This window comes from Crocodylus siamensis, chromosome 8 (assembly GCF_052110815.1).
Source record: "Crocodylus siamensis isolate JL-2025a chromosome 8, ASM5211081v1, whole genome shotgun sequence".
NCBI lineage: Eukaryota > Metazoa > Chordata > Crocodylia > Crocodylidae > Crocodylus > Crocodylus siamensis.
The window spans coordinates 17,727,508-17,755,194 of NC_143402.1; the positions used below are offsets into that span (position 1 = coordinate 17,727,508).

Here is a 27,687-nt window from a genome sequence, read left to right on the forward strand (position 1 = left end):
GTAGGGCAAAGGCCATGGAAATGACTCAAGTCAGGATGCCTCTGATGTCCTGCAACTCTGAGCTCACACACTGATGAATGTTTCTATTTCTGTGGAAATAAAATAGACTCTTAAAATGTCCAGTTGTCGCTACCTATAGTTTGTGAGTTAAGTTAGAAGAGTACCCAAGTGTAGGCTGCTCAGCTGGTTGGCAGGGTATCTGTACCTCTCTACTGTCTCATTGGCTTGCACATTAGGGAGAACATCCATCAAAATTATTTACTGACCAAGAGGAGCTGGATGTGAGTTTGGGGAAAAAGAAGTTGAAGCCAGGTTTGAATTAAAGATGAGGCAAAAGTGTATTTTAAAAAGAAAAAGTAAAATCCTGCCTTTCAGATGGTAGTATTGCTTAGTTTGCCTTTGAAACCTATCCCAACTCTTCTTGACTGACACCATCACATGATTTAGAAGCAGGACAAAATAAGGCACAGTTTCTAATGTCTGCTTGCCTGTCTGGCTGTCTAGGAAAAGGGACGCTTCTGGGCCGCACCTGTTCCATTGTGGTAATGCTTGTTATATTACTATAGTTACAAAAAGGCTATTCCCCCAAAACGAAGTATACTTTCTACAGATGCTGGCCAAAGGCAAGATGTGTACAGTGCGCTGTAGATGTTAGTTATTATCCGGCATCATCAAATGGAAAATACTAATAACATTAAAGGCTGCAAAATTATAACATTTTAATAGACCTTAACCTTTTTCAATGACGCCCTTTTAATACTTTGATCTGACATCAAACAACACAGGCCAATTTTCCGTATTATATTTAATAAATTACTGGGGCCTAGGCCTTATACTTATTTAGTTAGTTATTAATTATGTGTTTATATTGAGTCCTCCTATCATTAATAGGTGTACGGTCAATATCATATCATCCCATTTTAAACAAAGAGAGAGAGAGAAAGACAGAGAGAGATTTAACTTACCTTATTAGATCTATTAGTCTCTGTGGTGTTTAACATTAATAAAGAAAGGGTGGGAATTCAAGAAGAGGGAAAACCTTTCTAATAATGTATGATTGCCAACCTGCAGCTCATGGGGATGAATTCTGAAGGGAAGCTAGCAGGCTCAAAGGGATGGAGATGGAGAGGAAACTTTCCAAGAGAGGGGCCGGGGAACCAAATAAATAAAATATGAAGATGGAAATCTCTAGTTTGTGATACTTCAGTTATATTTAAAGCATGGTATGGCAAGTGGGAATGGGGAACTAAAGGAAGCTGCTCCTCCTCTTCTTCATCAAAAAATAAAACAATCCTAGAGAAAAAGGTTTTTTGAGGGGTTTTTTACTTTCAACTCTACCATTAATTCTTTGTGACCTTGTGTAGATCAGCTTCTGTGTGGCTTATTTTCTTTCTAATAATACTTGCCAGGACACCCAGAGGAAAAGGAGGAAACAGGTGTCTTAAATATGAAGGAGAATAAAAAGAAAGCAGGTTTCTAAAATTTGTTGTGGATTTTTTCCTGTGAATGGCCAAATACTGAAATTTCACTTAGACAAAACTTATTTAACCCCCCTAGATAATGTGTTTATATATAAAATTACGGGGGGGGGGTATGAAAGGGATGGGATATTCTTATTATGGTAAAAATTACTTCCATTTCATTTTGCTCTACCTCACAGTTCAGAAATATAGCCTTTCCTGAAATATATAAGTAGTAGATGCACATTACATAATGTGAATTTAAGCCTAGAGAGGCTATATTGTAAGCTCTCTACATAACACAGACCGTAGAATTTAACCTAATGATTCCTCATTTAGCCCAAGAACTTGTAGTTGAAGTGGAGCACATCTTTTAGAAAAGCATGCAGTCTTGATTTAACGACTCTGTGGTGCAGAATTTGACACATTCCCTGGTAACCTGTCTTCACTGTTAAACATTTCCATTTGTTTCCATTTTGAACAGTTGACTTCAGCTTCCCGCATGTGGATCTTGTTATTCCTTAGGCCTGCTAAATTAGCAAGTCCTCATATATCTTCTCCTTGCATAGAAAATTATAGATAGACTCTGATCAAATTCCTTCTTAAATTTCTCTTGAATAAAGTAAATAGCACTCCTTTACCGCTTACATCAGTTGGGTTTCACTGTAGCGCTGCTCTTGAAATTTTTTTAGGTATGAAAATTAGGCCTGGATTTTGTAGTGCATGCGCGTGCACACGTAATCAGTAAGCAAAATTGATCAAAGTTTTGAGTACACACAAACTAACTTAGCTCAAGAGAGCTAGTAGAATCAAGACGCAAAATGGAATAGCTACAGCATTAAGTAATCTGTGATGGGAGTGGGGAATGTGAAATTCTGGTGAAAGAGAGAATATGTGAACATCTTGCAGTGACAGGTTATATTGCTTGCTTATTAAAAAGTGAAGCAAAATCCCTTTTCACAACTGTTAGAAAACTACTATAGCCAGGCCTCCCTTTCTGAGCCCCTATGGAGCTGCAATAGCCATTTAGATCCATGTGGAAACTTCGAGGGAGCTGCAGATCACATTCAGTCTAGACCATAAGAAGACTGAGGGGAAACGTAACCATCTACGAATACATCAAGTATTGTTATAAAGAGGATAGGGACCAATTATTTTGATTAGTCAATGAGGACGGAATGAACTGAAGCAGAGACGTCTTAGGAAAAATTGTATAACTCTAAGAAAAGTTAGGCAATGCACTAAGTTTCCAAGGGAGGTTACCAGTGCCATCACTTGAGCTATTCAAGGCTAGACTTGACACCCGTCTATTGGGGATAGTTTAGGGATAGTGAGGTCACTTCTCCCATGAGGCAGAATGATGGATAGGATTGACCCGTTGTCCAAGTCTAATGATTCTCTGGTTCTGAGCCTATTACCATGCCTGTTGAGGCACTGAACGTCTCGGGCAACTTTCCAGAAACAAAATCTGTAACTGTAAAGTATGCGTACGTGTGCACACACGTGTGCATGCGACTGAGCGTGGGGTAGAGCTGGGTTACGTAATTACTTGGGTTCCCTCCGCTGAGTTGCAAATGATGTCTGGAAAGGCTGCTCCCTGGCTGGGGAATGTAGGCAGAGCTCTGTTGTCTGTTCTGTGCTGCCAGCAACTGCGCCATAGAGTGAAAACAAGCTCCAAGAACGTATTGTGTGCTGCAAGTCCAAGTTTTTATCCTCACAAAGCCTCTGAGTTCCTTTCGGCACTGGATATCAAAGTGAAATGAGACATACCAAATATCCTCAAATGCCTGTTCAAGGGGCTACTTTTGAGAGAGATTCAGTTTACAAGTCCTCTTTTCTTTTTCCAATCCCCTGGTATTCTTCTGAAGTCAAATCCACATCCCTTGCATCTCTTCTGCTGCCCAGAAAGGAAGCCTTACATCAAAGAAGACAAAGACTCTAGTCGCACGTTTCTGGTATCCTGATTCTGGGAGAAGTTCTGCTCTGTTAAGAAGTGACTTGGCCACAGGGCTCTTACATTATAGGAGCTCATCTTTGTAATTAGAGACTCATGAGAGGATTTGAGTAGGTTCAGGAGATTTCTTCCCCACACACTCATTGCCCCTATAAGCTCGTGCTTAAGCCGTTTGTTACAGAAACAGAGTATCAAGGTGGAAAAGAGATCTAGGAACCCATGCTCTGGGGGTGTAGTCTGATCTCCCTTCTATCAGAAAGGAAGGAAATAAAGATAGTCAGGTCTCAGAAAGAGAAGCGGGCCTGGGTGATGAGGCAAGGGGAAGAGGTGGGTGACCTACTTTGCTAAATTTGGAAATAAAGTGTCAATAATATCAACACATCTGGGCATGGTCCTGGGTGCTTAGAGGGATCTTGCTCCAAGTATTATATATTGGTTTGTTCCCTGGTTTGAAGAAGTTGAGCTCTTCCTTGTGAACTCATTTTTAGCAGATCTTTTGCAATCTCAACATTGCTACATAGAATCAAATCACGCTAATGCATGATTAGATAGGCAAGATAGTAGCTCTCTGAGTCATGTTTCTGGCCCCATTCAGCAGCACCCTTTCCTCTAGTCTAACAAAGAGAAGAAAGGCGGCAGTAGAAATCGGTTCCAGAGACAATAAGGTAGTTGTTCAAAGATGTAAACTCACAAGTAGAGGACATAAGAATTTGTAATGAAGACTTCTGGGCATTTATCAGAATAAAAATATTGTGCTTCTCTGTGCAATTAAGAACAATAAGACATTTAAAAAATAATTGAGGGCCTGGCCCTTAAGGAAGGATCTGACCCTAAAATTTTAAAACCTCCGGACTTTCCTGAGGTAGATTTATGCTATTTGCTTTCCTCATGCAGCTCAGGTTGGTCAGTAAAACTACCTTACACTATTTCTTTAAGCTCAGTTTCTCTTTCTGGATTTAGCTCACTGCTTCTGTGTTTGTCCTGAAAATGGTAAAAAACTTTCCAAGTAATTAAAAAAAAAAAAAAGCCATCAAATATTTGTATTCATGCTAGGTCATGTAACACTTGCTTTAAAAAATCATTTTCCAGAGCCTAAATGGTAACCCTCAACTAGCTGTTAGCTTCTCTTGAGAATACATGGTATCGCTCTGCTGGAAAACTAGAAGAGGAGAAATAGTCACTAAGCTGATTGAATGATTACATCCAATGGTATGAATCGGTATCCGATCTTCCTCTGTTTTGGGAGTCATATTTCCATCACTCTCCAGATCCTCTTTTCAGTCTTCTAGCTTCAGGTACTCCTTGCTTGTGGTAGGATCTTATTTTAAAATTCAGCCTCTGAACAGTGATGGATGAAAATCCTCAGCAGTAAGTGTTGCAGTGCTGACTCTTAATGAAGTTGCATTGCTTTTCTTGCATCCCTCCCCACCACCTTTTTTTCCACTTATTCAGGGCTTGGCTGCACCTCCTTGAGCCCAGAGTGGTGATAAGGGGACAAATTCTCTACTCGGTCACACTGATGTGATTCCATTTAAACCCACAGCTACCGAGGTAACTGAGCACAGAACATGGCCCCTCAGTTCCCCAAATTCAGACATTAAGTTCTAAAAAGCATTTTGCTCGTGCATATCAATACCAATGGATCAGGAAGGAGCTTTTCAATGTTATCTTGTTTAGAGCAGTGGTGAGAAGACAATGTATTGGAGTCAAGTTTCTCAGTCTGCTTTGTTCCTTTAAAAAAAAAAAAAAAAGGTGGGGGAAGGTGCTTTATTGAACTTGGGTACCCCCAGAAGAGACCAGTCTTTAAATCTCATTTATTTCCAAATCCTTCTCTGAGTGACCCTGAAATCAGTGGGTTTTCCAGAAGTCTCAGTGGTGTACTGAAAACAGAAATCTGGCCTTGGCCCATAAGGAAAACACATGCCTTTGACATCTTTGAAGCAATTCACAAATCAAAAGAAAGTATGTGATTTTGTAAATGGAAGTGACAAGACAACTGGCTCTTTTACCCTGGCCTCATAATGGTTACAATGCCACTACCAAAGAAAGAAGAAATTTAGAATTTGGCAGCTAGAAGTTCTTAGAATCCAATTATCTTAAATTAGGCAAAAAAAAGATGCTAATTATGTTTCATTCACTCTGATGCTTAGCGTCTTTAACCTACCAGGGAAAGTTAAAACATGAATGAATTGTGCCTCAGAACATCTTTATGAGATATGAAAGTACAGCTAGTTAAACTCGTGGAGCACAGAGCATTTGATACTCTGTGTCCTGCTTAAAGCATTAGAGAAAACTGCCTATATTAGAACAAAACTACATTATATGCCTTTTCTCCTGCTTTGGACTCTTTGTGCCCTTCTGCATTTTAAAAGCAAACGCTCTCATCTAAAACTAAAACACTTGTGCCACAAGATTTGATTTCATGTATCATGTTCAGTGCTGGTTTCCCAATCTGCCTTCAGTAGCTATTAGGATTTGGTGCCTTAATGCAGACATTGAGATTTCAGCCAGTGCCAGGAAAAAAAGTATTAACTCCTCTTCAGTAGAGCATAGGTTTTAAAAGCTAATGAGAGACACTTGAAGACTGGCAGCTTTTCAATGTAGGAAGAAAGTGTAAGTCTAGGTCTGATTTACTGGTAATCAAAGAGGGGGAAAAACACTAGGATAACCTTCCCCCACCCCCCGCTCTCCCTCCCCCAAATCCTCTTGGCAAGCATGAAGCAGCAGGTGTGATGCTAGATCAGTGGCACTAGAAGGTCACTGGTGGCCCTGAGACTATTGTCAGATACTTTACAACTGATAGAAGTGTCTAAATGGGCCCATGGGGTTGGAAAATTCTTAGACAGTCGATTTTCATTTTTTTTTTCTTTTTTAAAATTGGTTGTGTGTAATTAAACAAATACCAAAAACTGCTGTACTCTGGCAGTTAAAACCAGCTGAGTTAAATCATACAAAATATTTAGGTTGAAACCACCATGGGACTCCTTGAAAAACACAGGAGTACCATAATATACTAAGGAATATTAGTAAAAGAGAGAATTGTTGTTACTGCTAGCTGAAGTGTTAGGGCAGAGCCCTCACCAGAGATGATGGGCGTTAATCTCTGGTTACATCTGCAAGTTACAGATCTCCTGAGGGTTTGAAAAATATGTACACATACTAATAATAAATCACATCCAGGAGATTATTAAAGCTTCTGCTTTGAACAGGGATGATGTGAAGTAGTTTGAACTCTGTTCAGAACTCAAGCCCCTTATTCTCCTCCCTTCCCCCATGTTATTTTGGACAGTTTAGAATGAACCCACATCAGTTCTTAACCAGACAACATGATATATAACTACACAATTTATTTTTTAAAATAATTAACAGCAACTGTGGCACTAAAATAAAGTAGCCCATAGGAGATTTTCATAGTGTTAAGCAGCTAGTTGATGGACTTAAGAGACCTCAGTGGAACCATATCTTCTTAAGCAACTTTAACTTTTATATTGTAGATCTGGTCCAAATAACAGGAAACAAAGAAATGCATCTTTACAAGACCTTCTTGCCTGTGTACCTGACTTTGGTGGGCGAAATTGCAACAAACACTAATATGTTCAGGTTATTTATTTCTTTTTTTAAAGTCAGGCTAATTTTGTGTTGATCTTTTATGGAGCCACGTGATCAGGGCATGTACAGTTCGTTCAGTTTTATAAACAATTGTCAAGTGTTGCACTACTCCATGCGTAATATTTTAATTACGGCTAATGAGCTATCTTGTATCTAATGAACAAATGTAGCTAATTAGATTACAGTGAGCTAGCTGCATATAATTTGCATATACAAAACTATAAACTTCTGCTTACGTTCTATGCACCCTGCCCCATACAGGAGTGAGACATGGAAATGCACACATTTTGGCAGCTATGGAAACATCTACATATGTGCTTTAATGCACGTTAGCCTATTTTAATGCACATTTTGGGGCATTAGTACCAATGGCAGGTATCGACCTGGAAGGATGTGGGTAGTGGGGTTCCTCAGGGTTCGGTCCTTGGACCTGTACTCTTCAATATCTTCATCAGTGACTTGGATGTGGATGTGAAGTGTGTTCTGTCTGAGTTTGCAGGCAATACTAAATTGTGGGGTGAAGTGCACACTCTGGAGGGTAGGGAACAATTGCAGGCAGACCTGGACAGGTTAGAAAATAGGATGCGGTATAGCAAGGACAAGTGCAGAGTGCCGCACCTAGGGTGCACAAATGTCCAGCACGCCTACTTGCTGCAAAGTGACCCTCTCAGCAGCACAGAAGCAGAAGGGGATCTCAGAGTCATAGTGAGTCGTCAGTGTAATAAAATCATCAGCAAAGCTAACCGCACTTTATCATGCATCAGCAGATCCATGACAAATAGAACCAAGGAGGTGATACTCCCCCTCTATGCGGCATTGGTCAGACCACAGTTGGAGTACTGGGACCAGTTTGGGGCACCATACTTCAAGAAGGATGTTGATAGACTCGAGAGGGTCCAAAGGAGGACAACTCATATGGTTGGGGGCTTACAGGACAAGCTCTATGAGAAGAGACTGAGGGATCTGGACCTCTTTGGCCTCCGCAAGAGAAGGCTGAGAGGTGATCTTGTCGCCACCTACAAATTTGTTAGGGGGATGCAGCAAGGGATCGGAGATGCTCTGTTCACCAGGGCGCCTCTTGGGGTAACAAGGGAACAATGGTCACAAACTGACAGAGAGCAGATTTAGGCTAGATATCAGGAAAAACTTTTTCAGGGTAAGGGTGGCCAAACTTTGGACTGGGCTTCCAAGGGAGGTGGTGCTCTCCCCTACCTTGGGGGTCTTTAAGAGAAGGCTGGATAGGCACCTGGCTGGGGTCATCTGACCCCAGCACTCTTTCCCGCCTAGGCAGGGGGTCAGACTCGATGATCTGTTGAGGTCCTTTCTGTCCCTAGTATCTATGAATAAAGCATCACAAAAATACATGCTCTTTAGCTAATGAGCATTGCAATAAGCTAATGCACATATTTCTAGTACTTCAGGGTGCCTATACATGAGTGATGAGGCTGCTCCAACACACTGGAATTCCAGCACATTCCAGCACCTCCTGTATCCCCTGCTCTTATTTTTAAGTGCAGAGACACTGATGCACAAGATGCAGCAGTGCTTTAATTAGAGCAACTTTCAGAGCCACCTGAATTAAAGCACTGCTTCCCCACCACACACACGCACCTCCAGAGCATGTGTAAAAGTGCCCTCACAATGGGGGTACTAGATTTAATGTGCATTACCTAAAGTGCATTAATGAACATATGGATGCTCCCTGTAAGTGTTAGATGCTATGGTACTTAAAGGGGGTGGTGATAGAAGTTGTGTGGGGTTGTTGGGTTACTTGGGTGTGTCAATAGGGACTGGGATGTTAGAAGAAACTCAAGCAGGGTATGGTACATGAAGGGCATGGAACTTTTTGGGCTAGATATCACTTGAGGAGGAAAGCTGTGGTGTCTGAGTACCATATTGGGAATTAGGGCTTGGGATCTCTCTGTGAAGGCAGAGACTGGACCAAGAAGCCTAGAACCAAAATTGAGCTCCCTCCCTTTTGTCCCCATCATCTAATGCCATTGCCTTTTTTTGTTTTTTGCTGTTGCAGAATCTACTTTGTTCTCTGGGCTTTTCTTTCCCTGCTGGGATCCAGTGACAGAATGGTTCCTTACAGAGCTGGTAGTTGGGCAGAGGAGCAATAGTCCTGCCTGCGATTCAGCTAGATGCCTGACGATGCAGTTGAGCTGTTTGTGTGGGACAGTGTGGCCCAGTGGCTGATTGTTTCGCATTTTGCAGTCCTCTTCACATAAATGTGTGCAGTACAGTATTAAAAAAAGGCAAAGGGTCTAATTTACTTGGCAGGTTCTCGGTAACCTCTAAAATGCATCTGTTTGGCGGGTTTTTTGTTTGTTTGTTTTTTGGTTTTTTGGGAGGTTAGGGTTTTTTTCTTTTTTGGGGGGGTTGATTTTTGAAGGAGGGTTAAGAGAAAATTAAGTTCAACCAAACTTTATAGCTGGTGGTCTACTTTTTACTAAAGCTATTTACCAAGGGGCCCAGGAGCAGATATAGCACTTACAGTCTTCCTCCACCACAAGAGAAAAGAAAGTCATAAGCTGTTGCCCTGAACAAGGGGTGCCTCTTGCTACCTGGGGGCATCCTGGAATGCTCTGAAGTATGCCCAGAATACACCAGCCCGGAGCTGCCCGACACAATGTCCAGTCATACTAGTGGCTGGGAAAGTGTTGCATTAGTTCATCTGTTTGTTCCCCTTGGAAAATCCAGAGCTGGATACTGCTAACTATCCAGCCTCTTTACAGTGTTGGAGGTGTTCAGAAAGGCTGCAGTAGAGGTAAAGAATGAACCTAGTGAATCCACTTGTGAAAGAACTGGAGAAAGCAGTGTCTGGTAGGGCAATGGGATAGAAATACAGAAGCATAGAGCTGAAAGGGACATTTAAGAGGTCATCTTGTGCAGTCTCCTGCTCGGAACAGAGCCTTCCTGTCTAAACCATCCCAGAGAAATATTTTTCTGACTTGCATTTGAAAATATCCAACAATGAATATTTCCTAGTCCCTCTTGGTAATCTGTTTCACTCACCTCTGATTACAAAATCCTTCCTAATAGCTAACCTTCATCTCCCTTGTTGATCATCAAGTCCATTATGTCTGGAGTTTGTCTTCTATACTGCAGGGATGTTAAGCAAGTTATTTACTTTTTTCTATGCTTCAGTTTATTCATCTGCAAGAATGGAAATAATGAGCCCTACTTCACGGGATTGATAACAGTATTTGTAAGTGCTTTGGGATTGCTGAATGGAAGATGACAGAAAAGCCGGGGTTTTATGCTAGAAGCATAAAATCAACAATCACACTCCTGGTTACATGCATTTAAATGGGCAATCATGAGCCTTGAAAAGGGCATCAATGAATTGTTTAGGTGGGTATGATAGAGCTCCCCAAAATGTTTGGGATTTTTGTTAAAACATTTTCATGAAAAATGGTGAAATGCTTATTGAAAAATGTAACATCTAAAGAAATGTTCTGGGTCTTGGCAAATAAAAATAGAATTTGTAAACCCAAACCAACTTTTTATTTGGAGGAAATGTTTAGTTTGAAGGAGGGAAAAAACAGCTTCTGGTTAAAATGTTAGCATTTCAGTTATTTAAAAAAATGCAAATTTAACTGAAGCATGTGTTCAAAAGCTAGAAGATGCTTTGGTTTCAATTTCTCATTGAAAACTAAAAGTTTTTAAGGGATTTTTTTTGGTGGGGGACCTATTTGAGTAGTGAATAATTGGCTGGGTAAACCTCTTTTTTGTTTTTGGTTACTTTCAGGTCATAGGTCACAGTTTGAACCAGTATTGAACAGTCTATATTCCATGGAATAAAAAGATATTTTGTGACTGTGGTGGGAGATAGCTCAGGGACACAACGAAGACTAGGCAGATTTCAGATCATCAAAGTCTGAAGCCGGACCTAGCAGTAAGGGGAAGGGAGCAGAGAGCGGGAATAAAAATAAAAGTTCTTCAAGTTTGTTACAATCCCCGTGGAGAAAAGACTCCCTAATCTCCAGAGTAGTGATAACCCCATGAGCCACAGTACTGAGCAAGGAAAGCATGACAGGTACCATCATACTCTATTTCCCCGTCAACCTCAGTTGTGACTTTTTAATTTCCTATGGCCCTGATCGGTGTTGCTGGAACAGTTTGTGAACTTCTTCATTAAAGGGTTTCCTCTGCCAGTTTTAAAGTGGAGTATGTAGTCTTCAGAGGATGGAGACTACGGTAGGTGATAAACTCAAAGAAAGCAAACTTAAAAATATAAATCCATTCTCATGAGAAGCTTGGCTGTCTTATTTTAATAGAAATGATCCTGTCATGAAAATCTAAATCAATTAGGAGGAGGAAAATAAGAAACACAAATGCAGCAGCAGCTGCAGTTGTTCCACTTGAAATCCAGGCTTTGGATTATCCAAAGATGAGCATTAATAGACCTGTAGTTTATCTTAATCTTTCAGCTCTGAGAATTTTGTGAGAAGTTATAGGGTTTTCAGTTGATATATGGTTTTGGCTTAAGCATTTTTGTGTAAGGGAAATAGCATTTAATTCAGTATTGCCTCTTCCAAAATTAATTTGCATCTGTACAATGCATAGATTGTAGGCTCTTTGGGATAGGGCGTATAGCTTCTTGAACAATTGGAATGATATCTGGGCTGTCTTTTGGGTCTTTGTTTCTACAGCATCTAACACAGTGGGATCCTGGGCTGTGGCTCCTAACAACTATGATGGTACAGAAATATGATGCTTGGAGGAGCATGTGCACAATTTAAGATTAAAAATAACCACATGTCTTAAGCCTTGGTTCTTTCAGCAAAGGGAAAGAGTTGAGTTAATTTGCACTTGTGGTTTGATCCTATTTTTATTAATCTCTAACCTGATTCATCCATCTTCTGATCTGGGCATCCTCAGTCCTCTCAGAATAAGTCTTGCCTTTATCTCCTAAGCATAGCTTCTAAAGTGACTTCATGTTGCCTGAAGGCTTTTTATCATAACTGATGATAAAATGAAAACAGAAAACTTCTGTAAGAGAAACAGTAAATTCTCTAGAGAAAGCCCAGCAGACTTTTACAGTGGGAGCAATGCATGTCCAATGTATGCATGCTATTTTTAATTAAACTCTTTGGAGCACCCTTGTGGGAAAGCACATGTGAAAAGGTCAAATCCATCTTGATTTGCTACTGAATCTTTAAGGAGGTCTGCCTGTAATAGAGTCTGTGAATGTCTGACTAGGTTTCAGCTGAACAATAATGTTTCTCTTGTTCAAATCTTGAATGTGGGACAAACTGGCTATCAGTATAAAGTATATTTGCTGGGAAGACAGACTGCAGTCCTTCAGAATGGAATATCTTGGTTACATGTTACACTGTTATCTGACTGATCCTTATTTCTTATACTGTAAATAAGAAAAGGAATTCTGTAATTAAAGATCCATTTTACTGTAAAACTTGAGGAGAAATCAGCCATCCTTCTCTTTTTAGATCAAGGGCCAGAACCTCAGTGGTCGTAAATCATTAAAGTGCCACTGAAATCAATGAAACTATGTCAGTTTATATCATCTGAAGCAACAGTGTACTAAAGAATAGATTAATAATTGCCACCATCCTTTTGTTAAGAATCTACTAATAACAGATATTTGCTTTGGCGTCAGTGGGGGGGAGGAATCAGTTCAGTATTTCAGACCAATTTCCCCATTGACTTCCTGGGAGCCATAGTGACTTTTGTTGCATAATACAAAGTGCGTGACAAGTGAGGGTGTATGGAGGCACAGTACTCTCATGTGCATTATGGCTTTTTCGTGGAAGCCACCTGCCCGTGTTTTTCCTGTAGCTACAAGAGCAATATACTGGATTTCATAACCAGCACTTTGACCAAGCAATTTCCTGGGTCATAAAGAGCAAGGTGTCTTATGGCACAAGGAAAAATACTTCAACATTGGCCTTTTTTTTATAGATACCCATCATCCCATTTCACTTCTATAACTGTTAAAAAAGTACTCATGCATATGCAGCATTACTAGGGCTGTCTCGGGGAATGAAGTTTCACAAACTTTCAGAATGCTTAGAGCTATGATTAGACGTTGTCCTGGGAATTTTCATTTGATTAAAGGCCAGCTCAACAGTGTGAGGTCTAACATTTCTCTGTGCTTTGTACACACATCTATAATTGCCACCATATTTGTTTTTATTCCATATTTATAAAAATAAACAAACCCACATGTATTGCAGACTTACTGTAGAAGAAAACAGAATATTCTCATCAACCTCCATCACATATGAGAAGCATTATTGTGTTATTGTTCCTACTAATCACTTTCTATTTGGGGTCCTATACTGGATGAATCACCAAGTCACTCTCTTTCCTTTAAAGTTTATCCTAAAAAGGATGATACATTCAGTAGATGTCACTGTGGAGGTGTTTTCTTTTTTCTTTTGCCAGATTAATGCAACCAAATTCCTATGTATGATAGTGGTGTCATGGTCCTCCAGCTTTGGGGAATCTTGGCCATGTATTTTATTTACATTCTACCTGCCATAAATTCTCTTCTGCTTCGTGTCCTGTCCCTTGATAAATGTTTGCATAACATGGATGACATTGTTACAATGATAAGTACACATCCTAGATGAGGTTATAGTTTCAAATTGGATGAAACCAAAAGGATGTGGCCTTTGGGCTAATTTCAGTGGCATATTGTATTGTGGTGGCTTGCCTGACACCTCAGGAGCAGTCTGGTCAAGGAACAGCTGTTAGGCTAAGTACAGACAGTCAAAAAGCCTGAGGCTGAATCAATCCTATCTTTGTAGGTTAATCTAAGCTGTGTAGATTGAACCGATAAGCAAGTAAACAGGCATTCACTTTTGACTCCAAAAATGCAGCCCAGCCATATGCCTGCAGTGGCCAAGGCCAGAAGCCAGGGAGTGCTAGAGCACACGATCCTGCTCAGCTGAAGCAGACAGCTTGGGCCAAGGCTAGCTTACCCACCCTGCAAGGTGGGGTTTGCAGAGGGGGCGCAACACATCCTGGGATGCCAGGGGACTGTGACCAGGTACAGACACTACACTTTTACTGGTACAAGTGATCAGCAACCAGTCTATATTCAGAACAGAAGTCCAGCACACACAGACTGATTTAAAAATGACAGAACCCGATCTAAGATTTGCCTCCCCTGCCACCCACCACCAAAGGGAAATGTGTGCCCTATTTGTGTGAGTTAACTTGAATATGGGAGGGATCTGGGACAGAAGTTCAGTGAATTGTTTTAGACTAAACCAGTTAAGTCTGATACTGCAGCCATTCAGGTTTATCTTAAACCAGTTTGGGCTCTTTTGAAAGATCCTTATGTACAATGAAATTCTGTTGTGTTACATATTTGCACTGGTTTCCAATCACTTATACCGGTTTATGTGTAATTTGTGTCCCTACCCTTAGTGATTCAGTAAGATCATTTAGACCAACTGTTCATTAATTGGGTATGCAAAATTAGTGTAAATAACACCATATTCAGCATAATTTCCATTGATTTAAAGACTGAATATATATGAGTTGAAGTAGTGCTACATTCCAAGGAAGGCTGCTTAATTTATATCATTTTATTAATTGTTTTCCATTCCATGCCCTAATTTCATCCTTTTCATGAGATTTATTTCAAACTAATGCTGAATACCAAAACAGCTATATGTTTAACTGCTTACCATTTCTACTTGATGCTTATACACTATGTTGATCAGCTTAGAACAGTAGTTTTCAACCCCCAGGGGGTCTGCAGACCAAGAAGTCTACAAAAGATGTCTACGATCAATCAAAAGTATGTAAATACTAGGGGTGTACAAAGCAGGCACTATTTGATTCGGATTCAGCCCGAATCGGGGACAGTGATTCAATTCGTTGATTCAGATCACTGTCCCTGATTCATTTCAGCCAAATCTGAAGATTCGATGCCGATTTAGAGATTCAGCATTTCGGACATAGACACAGCTTTAACAGTTTTTTCTCTGTACCTTGAGGTAGCAGGCGCGGCTTGTGATGGCTGTGATGCTGGGGCAGATAGCCTCCCACAGGAGTGCGGAGGGGCCCTCCACATGCTTGGCGGTAAACCCGGAAGTGGACCAGAGGCACCAGTCACCGAGCCGGGGGCAAGCGGCCCAGCGTGCCCCCCAGTGGACTGGAAGTGCTTCTGGTCCACTTTCGGGTCTGCTGCCGAGCATGCTGGGGAGCTCCCCATGCTTCTGTGACAGTGACAGTGTGGTCTGGTGGTGGGCCAGAGCTGTGATCCATGGCCTGCATGCCCAGCGTCAGGCAGCAGATCGCAGTTCTGCTCCAGCTCTGGACCATACTATCACAGCTGCAAGATTGCAGCCCTGGAGCAGTACCCTGCCCAGCCATGCACCCGGCCACCACTACTGGGGCTGGTCTCCATGGAAACTGTGGCCCTGTGTTGTTATGGCCCCACTGCTGCTGGGGTTTCCATGGAAACTGGCTGCAGCAACATGGGCAAGGGCTGCTGGGAAATGGAATCCACTGCAGGCCCAATCCGGCCCATGGGCCAGACTTTGCCTGCCCCTATTCTAGATGCATCACTCTAAATTTCCTATTGTCCAGTTACAAATAATAAATAATACTTGCTGGAAAAGTTACATCCACTGAGCCATATGCAAAGGCTAATGCAGGAGGGCAGGGTTTGAATGGATAAAATAGTCAACAGAAGGCCCCCTAGGCCCTTCTACATGTTACAGGTATTGCTTAATTAACTAGTTAATTGCGCAGTTACCTCGAGACGAGCTACATGTGCAAAGTAGCTATCACATGGTAAAAAGCTCCAACCAGGTTAGACCTCCAAAATGTCTATGAATTTTATAGCTGGTTATTATCAAGCTTTAATTTGCACATGTAACAAGGTCTCCCCTGCAACTGGGGGTCCCATCACCTGCCAGGGCTCTCAGCCATAGGGGGGTGTACCATGCCTAGCATGAAACCCCCAAGCCCTGGGGCTCCTAGCTGCAATGATCCTCAAGGCTCGGGGTGCACAAAACCCTTGGGCCCACATGAGGCTTTTGGTCCCAGCTGCATGTGACCCCCATGGCTGGGAGCCCTGTCAACAAAAGGGGCTTCCAGCTGTGGGTGCCTGCTTCTTGCCCATGCAGAAGGGAGCCCAGAAGCAGGCTCCCCCCTATCCTGCTGATGCAATTCACACCATCATTAGTAACATCTCTGAATTTGCCTCAGGTGACCTGCTCCTGCTACCACTGGCAAGACTTCAGTGGCAGAGGGACAACAGGACTGTTATATGTAGGGGGGAGGGTGGGGTGTTGTTTTGGTTTTGGTTTTCTTATTTGTTTGTTTTGATGCCAAGCCGGCCTGTAAGTAAGTGCGTGCTTCAAATTCTGTTCTAAAAAAAATAAACTTATTTTTCTCATAAAAATATTTTTGCATATTTCCTCCCAACTTATTCTGGCTTTGTCAAGCTTCTCTGAGCTCAAGACAAGCTGAATGCTTTCATCTAAAAATAGTTTGCCCACATTTTTTATCCATTACACCAAGAGAGGCCCGATGCTGTTCCGTTTATCCCACCTCATCATACTGTTCTTCTTCTGGGGACAGTAATAGTGCCAAGCAGTAAAGATCATTTCCAGGGCTTTTCCTGGCCACTTGGAAAAGTCCACATGAAGTTTTGCTGGCACTGTAAAACCAGGCTGCATTTCTGTGATGTGGTTAGACCTATTGACAGGTTTCTCGAGCTGTCTTGCGACTGTGCTTGGTTAAACCTCTACACTTATTCAAAATTTATGACCCGTCATAGACTTTGGAACATAGTCTCCTGCTGGACTCCCTTGGTGGCATTTATGCCCAAGAACTCTTCTCCCATAGCAAATACTAGTGATTTATTAATTTATACCAATGGCTTTGTGACTAACTTCAGGTCATCCTACTGCCAGACTGAGAAGTCCATTGGCAGGATGAATTTTGTAGTGAACTACGTGTCTCCATGCAGAGAAATTTCTCCCCCTTTTAATGGTGATGTCTTTTAATAAGTCATGTTCCCTCTGGGGTCCGTTCTGGTTCCACTGAAGTCAGGCTTTGCCATCAACTTAAATAGGACCAGGTTTTAGCTATTTGTGAATAAGTCCAACAGTTTGTTGTCATAACCATGTTCTTGAAGGACCCAGCAATTACCTCTGTTAACAGCAATAGATGACATTCAATCTATTAGGTACTTGAATTTCTGCATTACCAAACCTGTAACATTTCTTAATTATAGTCTTTTCAATTTACATGAATTTTGAAACATCAGTAAATTACATCAATAAATTACATAATAGTTCCAGAACTTGAGATATGAAAGCTTAGGTAGCCTGAAGTGTAATTACAAGATGAAAGTAGCCTAAACACATTTAGCTCCTGCCAAAATATTCAATATTTCTTTGACTAAACAGCAGCGTCAAGGATTTTTTAACAATTTCAAACATAAATTAACACTTAAAGGACTGGAGAAGCAAAGACTAACATCACTGGAAGGCAAAGGAATGCAGTGCAGGCTGCTCACGTGGTGCAGGAAAAATTTCACAAGCCATTGCAGTGTCTGATCTGTGGTTTTATTTCATGTGGCTCCAATCTGTAGAATTAAGCAATCATATCTGTGGTCTTGCTAAACATGCTAATGCAGTTGGTTGGCTTTGTTATGACTTACCCTTTTTTGTCACAGCATTGCAAAGTGCCTCACCCTAATTTAAACCATCTGGACAAGGATCATGTCATACTTGGAAAGAAACCAATCAAACAAGACATAAGAGGGTGGGCAGGCCTCACTTGTTTTAACAAACTTTAAGAAAACATTTCTAAGGGGATATTCCAGAAAAACATGCTTACCCAGAGGCCTTGGAACAGATGTTTCAGCTCATGGATTATATTGCTTCTCAGTTATTGTTATAGAACTCGTATAGGTATAACTAACTCAAACAAAGTTTAGAATTACAATGACCTTCTTGTGCTTTTACTGCAGTTGGTCTGTTTTCTGGTGAGAGAGAGAGATTCGCAGGCCTTGACAGTGAGCACAATCCCTCTCACCTTCACACACCTTTTACAGGTTATTCAGTCAGCTAAAGTATCATTATCAGTTCTGCCTGTGGGTATGATCTTGTGCTTTGTTAGCTCAACAGTAATCCTCCCTGTGTTTCTTCTCTTTAGATGTGTACACTCGGGTGAAATGTGAAGAAGAAAATGTGGGGGAACCCCATAATCCCAACACTAAAGGTTTGTTTTAGTTCAGTAGGTGTGGAAACAGACCATTACAGTGAACTTTCTGCCACAAGCACTGTAGAGTTGTTTGTGCAACTGACATGTGCCCTTCATAACGGTGGTTTCCCAGTTAATTTCTCTGCATTCATTCTCATTCAATAGCTTTTTAAGAGTAGTTTCAAGATCCTGTGCATCTACTTATATGACTTAACTCAGTAGCTATATTAGGAGAGGAGTTTAATCAACCAAAGCCAGTGGGTATCACTTACACAAGGTCCATATGAGACTAATCAACATACAGAAGTGATGTAAAGGCACTTGGAGATGAATTCCTTTGCTAATTTTGCTTCTACCTTCATGCAACAGGTTCAGACCATTTATTCTCTTCATTGGCTGTAAAAGTAGGCTGATACTTAAATATTCTGAGGGCTATTCATATCAATATTGTAAAGCACTTTGATCTCCTCTCATGAAAAGGGTCCTAAAAGTGCAACATAGATCATTAAAGCCTAAACTCCTTATCAGTGTATATGTGATTTCTTTTAATTGGTGTTGTGCCCAGTGTCACTTCCTGGAAACAAATTGATACTGTCCCTTGAACATTTTGGTGGGTCATAGCCATATGTAAGAAATTGATCTATTTCTCCAAGGTGACTGAAGTAATATATTGCTCCTGCCTTTGTAGACCCCTTGTGGAAGCTGACATTTTCAGGTCTTCAGAGCAATAGACAATTTAGATCACTGTGAAAATGACCTGGACCTAAAATCTGCTTGAGACTGATTTTATAAAACAAAAGATTAATACTTGAAAGGGACATTGTACAAAAAAAATACATGGATAATGAGCAGTTGCCTGCTGCTTGTCCATTTGTTACCATAGGTACTGCCACAGTATTTGCATCTGATACCTGTTTAGTCAAAGCAACCAGAAAAGAAGCATAAGAAATAAGATTTAGGCAACCAGAATAATTCAAATTGTTTATTCATAATACAATATTTTAATTTTATGTAGCATCTTTAATTCCTAAGCATAGCATAGGAGTTTGCAAAGTTTCAAATATATGGACTAGATCCAATTCTCCCCATGGCTGAAGAGCAGACATACTTTTAAAGTTAAACAAGAAACATCTTAATAGAGCTCAGCAATATTACTCCTAAGTTTCATACAGCATGTAAAAATGAAGTCTGACCAGTTAAAACTCCAGAAGGAGGCAGAACATGAATGCTCATACTGGAAATGGTAGCATAAGAATGATGTTGTAGCCGTGATGTTCCAGGTATTACAAGAGAGGCAAGGATTTCTTAGGGTGGTATCATTTATGGGACCAACTGCATAGCTGGGATAGAGTAACTCTATCTTCAAGTGCCTATAATGTATGTGCACAATCCTCAAAATTTAGGTCACAGGCAAAACCATATCATATAAGTGAGCTATTCTTTCTGACCTTTCAGACCTAAAATGTATGCATCTACTTTGGCATCAAATAATTCTGTTTGTATTCTTAACAAGTAACTCTATCCCAGCTATGCAGTTGATCCAATAAAATAAGAAATCCTTGCCTCTCGTGTACTGGAAATGACATGCAACTCTAACTTAACAGTGTCTTGGGAGCAATCAGTCAGGAGAACGACCATGGGTTTATCATTTGCCTAAAAGATGGTCCCTCCACTTCCACAACCCCACCTAACACTGTACCAGGGCATTGGTTCAGTGCCTACTGCCTAGGTCCTGATCCAGGAAAGCAGTCCATAGCTTAACACAGCTGAACAGTGCTGGCCTGAAGCCAGTGTCAATGCTTAATTCAGTCAGAAGATTGGCATTTAATGTATTAATTAAGAGAATGTGTTCTGAAAGTCATCAGAATAGATGGTTTAGATTATCTCAAATGACACAAAATAATAATTGAAAGAGAAAGGAGCTGATGTAAAGCAATCTTGCTTGTAACTGTTCAGTTATAGAAGTTGTGGAACAAATTTGTGAAGGGGGAGGGAGCATACCTGCTTATGAGACAAGTGGCCTTGGAGTCTTGGTGACTTGGTTGGGAGGAGATAGTAGTCATGCAGGACACAGAATAAAACTATAGAAGTGCACAGATGAGGTATTTTTGTCAAGTGGCTTATTGAGGAAAACATTTGGCATAGATGAACTTTCATCTCCTCATATTACACTATACTCTAAGGGACTGTGCTGTGTTTTCGAGTAGAGATTACATTGGTTGGTCACTTCTGCTTTGGTTAGTTGCACAAACTCAAGCTTCCATTTGTCTTGGGCTCATTTGAAAGCTTTCCTTTCAAAATCCTCCTATTTAATGCCACACGCATTGTAGTGGGATTCAGCTCATTAGGAGGAGAATTCCCGTAGTCCCTTCTTAACTAGTATTGGATTTTTAACTCTTTTTCTCTTCTTTTCAGTCAAATCACACTGTCCTGAGTCAAATTTCTCTCTGCTGTTTTAATATATAATTAATTAATTGTGAGTAATATGGAAAATTATACTTTTTTTGTAGGAGCTTTTAGCTTCTTATTTACATAAAGTTCCATCTGCATCGATCATTATTCAGTAGGCTAGCTTGACTTTGGACTTTACCTGGGCCATTTGACAAGTCAACTTAGAGGTAAAAAGCCATATGTCCCACTCCTGGTCAGCTATAGATTTCATACTTTTTATACTGTACCTCTGGCTCTCAAACACGCGCACTTATTTTTGTAGGTTCTTCCTGAATGCTTGTCATTATTAATCTGCATTGAACCAATTTTGCCTCAGTGAAGAGTTTTTAGACATTTAAAGGTCTTTTTTCTACCTTCATTCTCATTATTTACTGCTTCCACTGCCATCCATTTCTAACACTGTTCTTTGCTTTTTATTTCTGGAGCCAAATCTCCACTTATTCTGTAACTGCCACACCTTCCACGTTGACAGTAACCCCAGATATGGCATTCAGTCAAAGATACTTTGTGAGCACAACTTTGTCATTAGGAAACTTGCAGATGGATTCTGGAAGATGGTTCTTACTTTCTTAAGGCTGGGACTCTACATGTCTATAGCACCTTCCCTCTATGCGGCTCAAGCACTTTAAGAATTCTTGGTTTTATGTAAACCCCTGCAAAGGTAACAATGCTTTCTTCATTTCACTTTGGAGACTTTGCAGCACTTCTAGTTGAAAAGGAGAATATTTTTTGATTTACAGATTCTTTAATGCTTAAATAATGACACTTAAAAAAACCAAACTGCTTGCACCTTTTAAAGCAGGACAATCCACTAAAAGATATTCCTAAAGATAAAGTTAAATTAGGCTAAACCTCCTGATTCATTTCTAATTTCATTTACACAGGCAAAACCGAGGACTTATTCTCTTGATGTCAGTGGATTTACATCAGAAGGAGGCCTGTTGTGTTCATGTCATTTTTAGAATATAAGACATGGCACTATAGTGCACCATCACATGCTCTGCCAAATTTTAATAGCATTTCTTGGCAACTGGATGAAACTAGATAAGATTGAAGTTCCAATAGGGACACTGTAATGGTTTAAAATGTTTATACTTGATATCTTCAACAGATACTGGATTCCCCAAAGAAACATTTTCAGATATAATATGCAACCCTGTAAAGACCTAATTGCCATGGAGCCCATGTGTTGGGCACAATAGCTCAGAATGAGAAGCCAGAGTCCCTTCTAGTTAGTAGCTGTTTTAAATGACAGCTCAAGTTTAATATCAATGCATACAGCACACATGAAAAGGCAGTGGTTTCTGGTCCCTGGAGTTAACTGTTTAGTTTTGTTTACACCTTTTTTGTCACTAACTTTCCTATTCGACCCTCTTTCCACCAGCAGAATATCCACTGGGAAAGATCATGAGGCTTTGAATACAATCTTAATCCTTACTCAGGCAATGCTAATTGGCTTTAAAGGGCAGATTTTCTAAGTCGGAAGGGAAGACTTATACCCTACCTAAAGCCCATAGGTTTGCCCTTTCATAACTGGATCTGGCTTCAGTGATTCCATAAGGAAGATTGGAATGGCTGGATGCTTTTTGTCTGTGTGAGATCATGAAGTGCCAGTTGAGTTAAATCCCTAAACAGCCATGAACAGAACTTGCCCCGGAGTTACCACTGCTATATTATTGCTGATAACTGCAGCAGTGTATCTTCAATAAACCTTTTCAAGTCAATGAGCAAAGAGCACCCCTCTTGATCCCAATCTCAGTCTTGATCTCAGTCAGACTCTCTCAGCCTGCTCCTCTCTTCAGTTAAAATAACTTTTGGGAAGCACTTTGATTAGGGTTAATTACTCACCAGCTGTCTCCACAACATCTGGTCTTAACAAGGAACTGGAGAAGATGAAGTATAGTTTAGAGAATTATTCTAAGAAAGGGGTGGATCTTTAGGATGAGAATTAAAGAAGAAAATTAAACTAACTGAGGTCCTCCCTCTTTGAAGATTTGAAAGATCCCATAGACTGTTTCATGTGTGGGAGTTCGCCATCGTATCCTTTGCAGAAATACCCTTCCTCCTGGATTCTGTATTGAGATTTGTTGCCATTGTCCACCACAAAAGTAATTGTTTTTCAGGAAAGGTAGTAACTGGGGATTGCTCAGGGGAAGGGCTCGGCATAAATACCAAACCCTGATGTAGTGGTTATTCTGGGATGTAGCTTCTGCTAATTCACTCTCATGTGCTAACTGGAGGTGCTTCAGTGTAAGCACACAATCCTCAAAATTGAGGCCAGAGGCAACACCGTGTCATATAAGCGAGCTGGGTTTTTTTTCAAACCTAGAACATGTGCATCTACTTTGGCATAAAACAATTCTATTTGTTCTTAACAAGTGCCAGAAAAATTAGCCCACCTCAACCTCTACTTATGCATCATTATCCTGAAGATGATGGTGCATAGAAGCAAGTATGTTTCTTACTATAGTCTTCCAGAGCTGAGACTTCCTAAGAATTTGATGAGAGACCTAAGATTGAATTTTAAGACCAAAAGAAGCTCCACTTTTTTTTCCTGTTTTGCTTAAATATTTGATAACATTTGTTTTCAATAAGTTCTGTGGAAAACTTTGCATGTTGCATAGAAATATTCTGGCTGGAGAAGCCACTTGTGGTAAAGTGATGTGATTAGAACTGGATATTTGAATCGCATGTTTTAGCTATGCATCACATGAAATAAAAAATAAGCTCCTTTTGGTCTGTCTGGATTTCTTTGTGACACCTGCAGATGAAGGGGGAATCACCTTAAAAATCATCTTGGTGTACATATAAACATTCAGGGACGTTAGGGGGAAGGTAGAGTTAAAAATGGCCATCTGATCTTAGGTAAGTCTGGATGGAGGGCTAGTGGGCAGGGATCTTGGCGGGGTCAGGGAAAGCAAGGGGGCTCCAAGGAGCAAGCCAGCCCCTGGCACTGGGAGGACCAGGGGGCTAGTGGGGTCCATGGGTAAGGTTAGAGGAATCAGGGGAGCATTGAAGGAGCTACTGTGGTTCCCCAGGGGGCTTGGGGATTGTGGGGGAAGCAGGGTCTGTGGGGGGTTAGTGGGGTCTGGCAGGGTTTGACAGGATTAGGGGGCTAGCAGGGCCTGGGGGGGGGGGCTTGGAGGGGTCGGACTGCTCTGTCTGCCACTTTTGGGACCAGGTGCTATTTTTAGCCCCCCAACCTCACTCATGCCCAGATGCACAACTCCCCCAAGAGAACCCTGCCACATCCTTCCCACTCCTCCTGCCCCCCTTCACCCTGAATTACTTCCTCAGCTCCCAGCACTGCTGAACACAAGTAAAGCTGGCACCAGGAGCGGGTTGCGAGATGTGGGGTTTGGCAGGCTCAGGAGGGACGACAGGGGGAGAGGGACTGGACGTGCCAGATGGTAGAAAAAGGGCTGCTCTGGGGCTGTGCTAGGAGCCCTACAGAAGTTCAGTTAGATTGGTCTCGCCATACCCAATCTAAATTAAACTATCTCTGAGGTACAGAGGACTTAGATCAGGTCATCCATTTGCCGACCTTTCTAACCTTCCTGAACTTGTGTAAGGTTCACACTTAGATTGACTGAACTAAGGATCAAAATGTACGATCTACACCTGAGCCAACTAGATCAAGTAGCCATTTTTAACCTCTTCCTAAGCTCCCTGAACATCTATATGTATGCTTAATGTTAGCCAGCGACTGCAAATTTAGTCTGAAGCGCATTAGTTGAAGAGCAGTGAAGTTGGTATGGTCCAGTCCCCTCTTGTTTTATACCCTGTATATAGATACAGCACAATGTGGAACGGTCGCACCCCAATCAACCTCATGACCAATTAACTTCAGATTGTTTCTGCAGTATGGTTTCCTCCTTGCCTTTGAAGTTCTAGAAAGAGTTCTTGCTCCTCTTTGATCAGGAAATCCCTTGCTATCTGTAAGCACTTGAAAAAAATACCTGTCTAAATTCACTTGCAGTTTGGTCCTAATTAGTGTGGTCGTATCCTGCCTCAGGCAAGGGGTTGAACTTGATAACCTATAGATAGGGACCTACTTAATTTGCGGTGACCTACTTAATTTGCAGAAACTGAAACCCAGGACTGGCCATGAAATCCACAAACAGGGAAAAAAAACCTTAAAAAGAATAATATGCTGGCTCCCCAGTGGAAAACAGCAGTTCTTGCTGTCGGGAGGGGAGGGCACTGGCTGGCAGGGCAGCAAAAAGGGTAGCAGACAAGATGATAGCTGCCTGCTCATCCTTCCTCCTCCCTCTGGGTCCTGCCCATCAATCAGTGCAGAGGGGCGGAGCCACATGAAGGGCAGCCGCCAATCAATATAGCAACCATCCCCTCATCCCTCCTCCCCACTGGGACCTCTCCAGCTACTTCTCTGTTATTCTCTGTGATTCAGCATTGCTCTTGTCTATAGAAGACTTGGGCCTTCAGAGATACTAGCCCAGATCTTTACTCCAGCAGTAACTTAATTTAACAATTAAAATATGGGGATGTTATAAGCTTGCTGTGCTGTGACCTCACAGTGAATGACCAGCGGTTAGCATGATATAGTCCATGGTCCAGGTCAGGGCCAGAGCCAGTGGACCCCCAGCCTGTGGAGCCAGGGTGTTTAGTGGTGTTCCACCAGCGGGGGACTTGGTCCACACCATGACCAGGCAGCAGGGACAGGTTATGGCAGCCAGGCCAGAGGCACCAGACTGCATTGGACCTGAGCCAGGTTGTTCCCATCCACTGCTACAAAACGTTGCCAACTGCTGTCTCAGATATTTATTTATCAGTGTCTTGTACACGGAGGCAGCTTTCTCACTGGGAATAGGAAAAACACTGACATTCTGGGGCACGGTAGAGCTCTACTTCTCAATAGATTTTTTTTCCTTGTTTCAGGCATCTGAAACAGGATGATGTTTTATAAAGGTTATACTTAAAGACATCAAGCTATCTTGAAAATTATTTATACTAGAGGAGCTAAACTCATTTTTAAGGTAGGAGCACTTCTGTGTGTGTACGTTATAGCTGTTAGTTGACTGAAACAAAATGTATATGGTAATTTATCTAGCCATAACAGCAAAGAACTGCTTTCTTCTGGAAGCAAAGCTGAGACTTCATAAGTTCCAGTGCTGCCATAAATAAGAACAGTTTAGTCTTCATTAGTTGTCAATATTATTTACTTTTCAGTAGGACAAATATTAATTTTAGAATAGCTACTGGTTCTTAGTTAGTGTATCTCTAACTTCTAATCAAACTTCCTGAACGTTGGGACCTGTTCTTTTTTACTATTTTATCCAAATTTTGATTTGGTACTAAACATAATTATATGGAAGATAAGGCTGGTCTTCAAATATTGCCTATTATTTAAAGCTGTCATGCCACTGAATGAGAATCGCACAAGATGCTGATGTTGCATTCCTGAGCAGTGAGAGATCTTCAGGTCTTTTATTAAAATACATAGGAGGAATCATGCCCTATGACTTTCCTACTAGACCAGCCTATACAGCCTCGTTCAGATCTGTGGTTTTCTATGCTCCAAAAAATGTATAACTCTGTATACTCAGCCCCTAAAGCTTTGAGAGCTGGCACTTGTGATTTATCTTAAAAGAACCTCCTCCTTCAAAATGGAAGGATAAATCCCACAGAGGCTATAGGCCTTCAAGATAAGAGCTACTTATCTTCACCCACTACTCATGAGAAACCTCATAAAATTTCTGGCTCTCAATCCTAAAAGCTTCCTCCAAAATTTTGAAAGCGTTTCCTGGGCACCTCATCCCATACCACTCAAGTTTTATGAAATTTACCTTGCCTATCTTCTGATATCATTTTTACTATGGGTGGACCTATAATTTTGAAAAATGGGGTGCAGATGGTTAGGTGCATCATTACATATAACACGATACATATTTTTTCCAGTTAAAAAGAAACTAGAAGCTTTAATAATATGTTGGGGCCTTGGGGCTATTTAAGATTGAAGCAAAAACAAATATAACTTCATCAGACTAAATTAAAGATAAATCTGCAGGGCTGTGAAACAGGAGCTTCAGGAGCAGCTGACAGTGGAACTGCAGAACAGAGGAAAGCTGAAGTGGTGAAACATCAATATTAAACAGAAGAGAGGGTCATTAACACCCATGGAATGAAGTGTTTTGAAGGTAGGTTATAATGATTCTTTTAGTAAATTAACTCCCTCAACACTGCTTGACTTGAAATGTTGCTGCCACTGGTAGGCAGTTGGTTTAAAACTTTGGGCGGACCAGAAATCGAAGGGGGGCAACTGCGCCAGTGCATCCCCCTTGGATTTGCCCCGATCTCTATTGTTATGATATCCTTGATACTGAGATCTGTGCAACACTTTTTATCAGTGCTGATATTGTTGGTATCCATCTCTTCTTTGGTACTGGTTCTATTCAGTCACCAGTGATGACCTCTTCTACATATGCTCTGGTACCATCAGCTTTTATTTGTTGGTACTCATAATGCATATGTTGGGTTCACTGGTAAAAAATAGCTTTACAAGCTCTCCTCATACCAAAGCTTTACCTTACTACAAAGGATTGTTCTGTAGCTTTGATTCCATACTGATTTACTCATCCCTTTCAATCTCTAGGAATCAACTCCAAGCAGAGCAATGTACTCTAATCAACACCTTCTCTCAATCTCCAAACAACATTCTGGTACTGGATCAGGCTTGTTCAACTCCAGATAATTATAAATCTTTTTCAATTCAATGAGAGGGTGGCAGTGATTCTTGAAATTCCCACTGAGAAGAAAAAGGAAAGAGGCCTAAGTGTCTTGATCTCATCAGCAGGGAGTACTATTCATCAAGGTGGTGGGGTGGGGGGATTTCAAATTTTTATATCTAGCTATTAATAAACATTGGGGTGCAGAAAATTAATTAAAACCATCTTAGCTGAAGGCCAACAAGCCTGAAAAACCTCAGAACATCTGTTATTCTGTGGGTAAATAATATATTTTACTAAAAATTGTGATTCCTTTGACTTC

The 27,687-nt window shown here is 41.1% G+C and overlaps 1 long non-coding RNA gene across 1 annotated transcript in view; it reads left to right on the forward strand.

The window, feature by feature from the left end:
- Positions 1 to 26,838, forward strand: part of LOC149858140 (uncharacterized) — a 62,234-nt gene extending 35,396 nt beyond the window's left edge. The window contains exons 4-5 of the long non-coding RNA XR_016443846.1: positions 18,181 to 18,246; positions 26,708 to 26,838. This is a non-coding gene — a long non-coding RNA (uncharacterized LOC149858140). The remainder of the gene's footprint in view (positions 1 to 18,180; positions 18,247 to 26,707) is intronic.
- Positions 26,839 to 27,687: the final 849 nt, after the last annotated feature.